The following is an 8,084-nucleotide window of genomic DNA, read 5'->3' on the forward strand; positions in this document are numbered from 1 at the left end:
AAGAAACAGGAAATGACACGAGTAAGCTTTAATAAGCTTAGTAAGTTCACAAGTTAAAACGATAAAACTTAACAAATAAACATAATAAATTATTTAATAACCGTGTTAATATACATTAGTCTTGCTAACCACAATCAATCAATGGTGAGTTATACAAATATACAAGTAGCATAATCCGTTCAATCATATGAATTCAATCAATATGAAGCCACGATATACTATCAGAAATCAAGTAATATTTATATAATTCAATATGCAAATCATTTAACCATTTTAATCTACCTGATGAACGATAAGAAATATGGATATGCAGTTGTCCACCGTAACACACCAAAACGCTCCAACGAGCCAAACCAACCAAGAACACACCTTGGCACCAAATGCCTAGCCTGTAGGCTAACATCCCTCCAGAAACACACCTAGACACCAAGTACCAAGTCCGAAAGCTTTACATTCGCTCCCGATAACAGACCATAAACACTGTAAATATAACACGACAGTCTACAACAAATGCTAGACTCCGGTATATTTAGTGGATAGGAATTAATTAGGACATTTTTTTGGCTAAATTGTCGTATAAATCCATCATTTTATGCATTGAATTCAATTAACTTAATTAACTATAAAAATTGACTTTAGTAAATTTCACAATTAAGTCCTTTTTAATTAATTAACTATCTAAACGTCAAAATTACCTAGCCAAAATTTAATACACTTATATAATCACTCCGTAAATATTTAATAAAAATATTTATGGGCTCAGTTTATAGAAACGAGGTCCCGATACCTCATTTTCTAAAACCATCTGACTTTAGAGACTAACCACTTATTTTTACTATTTGTTCAATAAGTTCAAATTTATCAGATCCAAAATTCTATATATTACCAAATTTTACTCGTAAATATTAAATAATATTATTTATGGGCTCACTCGTCAAATTTGTGGTAAAAAAATCACTATTTCTGACATCACTGAAAAACAGGTTGTTATAAAGTTCCTATCTCCACCATTTTTCACACTTTATTTTAAAAAGGTTCTATGTAATAGTTTTCATTATAGGTTATTAAACGTGTTTAAAAAAATTAAATTATTGAAAACATTAATTTTCTTTTGATTGAAGTTTTTAACATTTTATTTTACAACAAAATTTAATAATTGCAATTAAAAAAAGTACAATTCCCTTTTCCTACCAATTTTTTAATGTTATATATCATTATGTACTTTATGCATAATATTTTCACTTGTGTTATAATTATTTATTATTATGTTTATTTTATTAATTGCTTATAAAGTTTTAATATTTACTATTATATTATATATAAGTTGAAAATTAACAATGGCTTGAGATATTAATAATTTTTTACTCTAAAACATCCAACTTGACGAAGTAATCTATTAAATGTTTGCTATTACTACTATTTATAAATAAATAATTATATTATTTATCATATATTATTATTTAATAATTATTATTTTGGTTATAAATAACACAATATTTCTCATGTTCTATTGTAATTTTGAAAAAAAAGGTTTAAGGATGCAAAAAACTTTCAAAATTTTTCAAAAAAAGTAATTAAGTCTCTGTTCTTTTTTGCACTCATTTGGGTATTTGAACATTCAAAATGCATAAAAAAGAGAAGCAATTAAGCCTCTACTCTTTTTTTACACCCAATTGGGTACTTGAACTTTTAAAATGTATAAAAAAGACGCTTAAAATTTTTCAGAAAAAGCAATTAAGTGCCTGCTTTTATTAAAAATTAGAAAAAAATTAAAATAAATAAAAGCTATAAATATTAAAAATTAGAAAACGTGAAATTTTTTACATGAAATATTAAAAAATTTTACAAAATTTTATGATTTTTATAAAAAATTCTAATTTTTAATAATTTTTAATTTTTTATATTTTTATTAAAATTTAATAATTTTTTATTTTTATAATTTTTTCTAATATATAATAAGAGCAGGGGCTTAATTGCTTTTTTAAAAAATTTTGAGGGTCTTTTTGATGCATTTTGAAAGTTCAAGTACCCAATTGTAGACATGGCTTTTATTTCATTTTAATTGTAAATATTTTTTATAATTCGCTATAATTAAACTATTTGTTATTTTTCAAAGTTTGAATTTTGAAGAAGACATTGTTGGGAGGGGCAGTCACGAACCCCACACATGAACTGTGAAATGGACATGAAGTGGATAAAAATATTTTTTTGTTATTTTTATTCATATTAAAAAAATTGATATAATATTTAAATAGGCATTAAATTTTATAAAATTAAGAAATAAAAATTCCAATATTTTACTTTGTAAAAAAAAAGATATTTTGGATATCATTGTAATTATACGTTTAAATTTGAATTTTTGATGATTTTTTTGTACAAGATGAATAAATTAAATTAATAAAACTATAAAACTTAAATTATTTGCTATAGTGGAGTATGCCTGGCATTTCTGTCAATTTAAGGCACAAATAGAGAGCGACGCCATGACGAGAAGCCATGTGATGCCCCAACGACATGACGACGAAAACAGGAGAGAAGCAAAAATAACGTCACGGTGACACGACAGGGGACGTCGCGACTTGGCGATGTGTCATGCAATTTTCTCAATTTTTTTCTCCTAGTTAAACTTTGAGTATTAATTTCAATCGACCTCTGATTAGTGTAGATTACTTTAAGATTATTTGACCTATAAATTTAGCCTATAAATAGGTCTTTGTCAACCCTAGAAAGATTAACCCATTACACATTTAGGTATTAGCTTTTACATGCTTTCAGAGAATTGTGTTTACATTTTGAGAGTTCTTATTTCGGGTTTCAAGATTTAGTTTTATCTTTGCTCGTGGTTTTTATCCTTTTCGGAGGGGTTTTTCCATGTAAAATATTTGTATTCAATCTTCTCAATTTTTTATTATTTTACTTGTTCGTTGCTTAATCGAGGTTATCCCCAACAAACTGATATCAAAGCTAGTTCAATTTCCACATTCAACCAGTTTAGAGATGGAAGCAACAAGGTTTGATATTGAGAAGTTTGATTGCATCACAAATTTCAATTTGTGGTAAGTTTGGATGGTGACAATACTGGTCCAAAACGGTCTAAAAAAGGTCGTTACAAGGAAGAAGCCCGTAGATATGGAACAGTCAAAATGAGAATAGCTTGATGAGAAGGCTTTGTCTGTAATTCAATTGTAGCCCTCGAATAATGTATTGCAAGAGGTGTTGATGGAGAAAATGACATACAGCTTGTGGAAAAGGTTAGAAACCTTTTACGCGACAAAGTCTTTGGTTAACCAATTGGTGTTGAAACAACAACTATACACGTTCCGCAGGAATGAAGTTGATCACCTTAGAGGTCACGTTAGTCAATTTATTACTCTTTTGAATAATTTAATGAATGTTGAGGTTAAGATTGACATGAATATTAGACTATGCTATTATTGTGTTTTTTACCCTTTTCGTACAAGTCTTTCAAGGAGACCTTGATCTATGGCTGAGATAATCTCTCATTCGAGGAAGTGAAGGGTCATCTGTTGAGCAAAGAAAAACTCAACAATGAGTTTGGTTTAGATAGCAAGTCAGATAGGCAAACCTCGATTTTGGTAGCATTATGGAAGCGAGACAAGAGATGTCTCTATTGTAATAAGTTAGGCCACGTCAAGGGAGATCATTACAAACTGCGAAACAAAAGGGCTGCTGAGAGTAGTGAGGAAGATCTAATTGGTGCTAATTTGGTTGATGGCAAGAGTGATGATTTCTTGTTGGATTCAACAAGTGAAAGCTTCGAGCTTACGTCTAAGTGGATCTTGGATTCGGGGTCTTCTTTTTACATGTGTCCCAACAGGGACTGATTTTCCACATACAATTCAGATGAAAGTGGAGTTGTGTGTATGGGGAATGGTTCACCCAATAAGGTAATCGATATTGGTATTGTTTAGATTATGATGCATGACGGGATAATTAGGACACTATCAGACGTCAAGTATGTACCTGATTTAAAGAGAAATCTCATATCCGTGGGAATTTGGACTCGAAGGGTTGTAGAATTAACATCGAGTCAAAATGCATTAAGGAATATCATGGGGCTCTCGTTTTGACGAAAGGTAAAAGGATTGACAGCCTTTATATTCTAGAAAGGTCAACGGTAACTGGTGAAACATGACGCCCCTCATCTGTTAAAGAGTCAAGTCGATTCATATGAAGTGGAGGCAACTTCGTCACAAGAGGGAAAAAGGTATGACCGTTTCATATAAGAGAGTTTCTCTTTTGGGCACAGGTTTTGAAAAGATAGGGCACTACGTTCGTGAAAATCAAACCCAAGTTAGTTTTGATTTGGCAGTACAGAAATCGAAGAATATAAGTCTTTCGGCTTCAAAGTTTAAACACAACATCGACTTACTTAATATCTTGCATAGTTCGAGATAGGTCCGTGCCAGGCTTTCACAAAGAAGGCATTGTAAAGGTATGAGTTAAGGTGGATATTTGTGGAGTATGCATTGCATTTTGGTCAAATCAAGGAACAAATAGAGAGTGATGTCGACACTAGAAGCCATGCAATGTCGCAATGACGCGATGATAAAAACATGGGAGAAGTAGAAACGACGTTGCAATGACACGATAGGGAACGTCGCAACGTGGTGACGTGTCATGCAATTTTCTATATTTTCTTCTCCTAGTTACACTCTGAGTATTTTTTTCAGTCATTGAAACGACAAAAATGTGCAAGTGTACACAATCGTAAAAAATAATAAAGTGACGGTACGAGTTGAGGTGGATATTTGTGGAGTATGCATTGCATTTCGGTCAAATAAAGGCACAAATAGAGAGTGTTGTCGACATGAGAAGCCATGCAATGTCGCAATGACATGATGATGAAAACATGGGAGAAGTAGAAATGACGTCGCAATGACACGACAGGGAATGTCGCAACATGGCGATGTGTCATGCAATTTTCTAGATTTTCTTCTCCTAGTTACACTCTGAGTATTTTTTTTCAGTCGTTGAAATGAAAAAAAATGCAAATAAAAAAAATGTGCAAGTGTACACAATCGCAAAAAGTAATAAAGTGACAAGTAAATGTCGAGTTATCGTGCCCACAGGGACTGTAAAAAGAATTATTTATGAATGCAATTTTAAAAACACTTTGGTGATGAAAAATATTTTGATTTGAGGAGGTGATTAAAAACTATGATTTTAACTAAGTAAAATAAATAAAAATAAAATAAAAGTTCCAATGCATGATTTCAAAAGATGATTTTAATCAAGATGACATAATTGTGTTAGATTAATTACATTTCTTAACTTAGAATTATTAAACTCATGTTTATGTTGTTACGAATAAATTCACGGCAACTCGGTAATTTGCTAAAATTTGAACACACTTACCTACCAAAATTCATTTATCTCTTGGCTATATCTCTATGTAAATTCAACCAATTAAACAAATTTTAATAAGCAAATGTGTTAATGAACATACATACTTATGAAATTAAAATAATCTCTTGTACATATCTCTATGACAATTCAAATAATTAATTCAATCTCATAAGCACATAAAAGATTATGTGAGGTAACAATGTATTTCTACCTTGAAACAATTTAATCACAATAATATTGCAAGTTATGCAAAGCTAATGTATTGTCAGATACCGTTGCTAATTTAACCCTTAGCTACATTATATGATTAAATAAGCACTGATTAAGTATCGTGTCAATTAATTACAATTTCAATCTGTTTAAATAATTAATTCATTAGTTACCTTACAATTGTAATGCAAGAATAACTTAGTCATGGTTTTACTTAATCAAACATCTTATCGAGGCCTATAACAACACAAACACAATTTTAATAACTCAAGTAAACGAAATGCAATCAACCTAACACGAATTAAATTTAAGCCATATTAATTCATTTAAACATATCAACATCACAAATATTCATAAACATGTTCATCATAACAACAACAAGATTAAAAAGATAGGGAACAAGAATCAAATTCAGTGTTTCTCTAGGCTTGACTAGTTTGCTCTGCTCCTCCTTCTCCGCTTGTTGTTGTTGAATCGAGGCTTCCACAAACACTTGAATGCTGCTCCAAATGGTGGTTGAGTGACTCTTTTTCAAGAGGAGAAATCGGTAAGGGAATGGGGTAAGAAAATGAAGAACAATGGAAGGGAATAAAAAGAGAAAAGTGAAAGGGAACTGAAGAAATAAATGGGTTTTGAGATGTGTTTGAAGTGAGAAGCCAAGGAGGTATTTATAGGTTTGGAAATCTGCTAAAAATAGCCAAAATCAGTAGCCATAGATTCCCCCCATGTGTTGGAATGCCGACACCCCTACAGCGCAGCAAAAAAATATAACACCCGGCAATCCTAACCATGGATCCATGTGTGAGGAACGAATCGGGGTGAAAAAGGGTTTCAAAATTACCGAATGGTGATTCTGAGTAGACAGCGACGCCTCAGCAACGAGTAATCTGATCTACTATCGAGCCAAGCTGCAATATTTGATGGCTCTGACCTCTACGTAATCCACCCAGTTGACTATGAATGGAAGGAATCCCCAAACAGTTTTGGAGAAGACTTTGCTTTGACGGCTGCTAGACTGACCAAGCAAAGAAAAATGAGATTTTATATCTTATTATTTTTTTAGGGTTTCTCAAAATTAAATGAATATGATAATGTTTAGAAAACCGAAAATTATAATTACATTAATTATAATAAAGATTTCGGTAAACTATATTTATTTATATACGAACCAAAATCATATTCTTACTATGTGTACATCAACCTTGTACATATAATGTGTTCGATATTTGATTACCCAATTACATTAATTCTATAATTAATTTAATTCATGCGACAACCAAACACAATACCAATTATGTTTTATTCCGTTCATTTCAACTATAGGGTGTGACCCTATAGATTCTTGTAACGTTAGCAGTAATGTTAGAACGATTCCAATGTTACAAAAATGAGTGGCACCTAGCAATGCATCATTGCTACCTAAGTCACAAGAAATCATGATTCGACATAACCTTTTTATGATTAATCTTTTCATGCACTAATCCTTAATTCCTTTATCTATGGATTGAACACAAGTCATGGAATAGTCACACTTGTATAGCCCATTCCGTGTTCCTTGATATCTTAAGTAGACTATGATATACAAATAAGTATGACATCTCATATCAGCTTATTTGAGAATGGCCATGCATTTCTAGTCTCACTCAATCAAGTGGCCTAAGATATTACTCCCATTATGTAGGAGGGACATATCCTATATCGATCAACCATATCCCTCTATATAGATTGTGGTAAATCAAACATCAGCCTTTATAGAACAACCAGTTACGGTGTACGTTTGACTGTATCAAAATATACAACTCACGATGTTGGGATTATGATGATCTCAAGTCTGAGGATCATATACACATTAATCACTATGAGTAATGTCGTGACTATTACATAATAATCCAAGAAACATACTCATAATGGGTCAGTCCAATATGTTGTTCTCTAACACACATATTCATGCCTCGATTTTGACACTCCATATCAATGACAACTCTTTATCATCAATAAACTACATGTTAGTCTTAATGCATTATCGTTGTCCTATCCAACAATAATACTTGACTAAGGACCTTTTAAGAATAATCATATTATTCTCAGGACATTATTATAAAATAGTTTATTTATACACACAGAAAAGAAACTGAAATAATAATGGTAACGCCTTATATTAATAAACATGATAAATCAAGTATGTTTTTACAACCATCTCATGATTGATATTTATAGGTTTAGAAATCTACTAAAAATAGCCAAAATCAGTAGCCAGAGACTCCCCCCATGGCTGTCCACGCATGTGGCATGTTTGAAGATTTCAAACAAGCTATTTTTAGGTAGGGGTAAATCTTGAAAGACATGAATAGTGGAGGGGTTTGAATGTAAATTGAAGGAGTTTTCAAGGGCTATTTTGCAAGCCAAATAATTAGCCAAACAAGCTGATTGAGTTAGCATGTGGGACGGTTTTGGGCTACCCAGTGCTCGATTGGATCAGTTTTCTCGGTTCAGCTCAACTAGGC

The sequence above is a fragment of the Gossypium hirsutum genome, chromosome D06 (genome assembly GCF_007990345.1).
Source record: "Gossypium hirsutum isolate 1008001.06 chromosome D06, Gossypium_hirsutum_v2.1, whole genome shotgun sequence".
Classification (NCBI taxonomy): domain Eukaryota; kingdom Viridiplantae; phylum Streptophyta; class Magnoliopsida; order Malvales; family Malvaceae; genus Gossypium; species Gossypium hirsutum.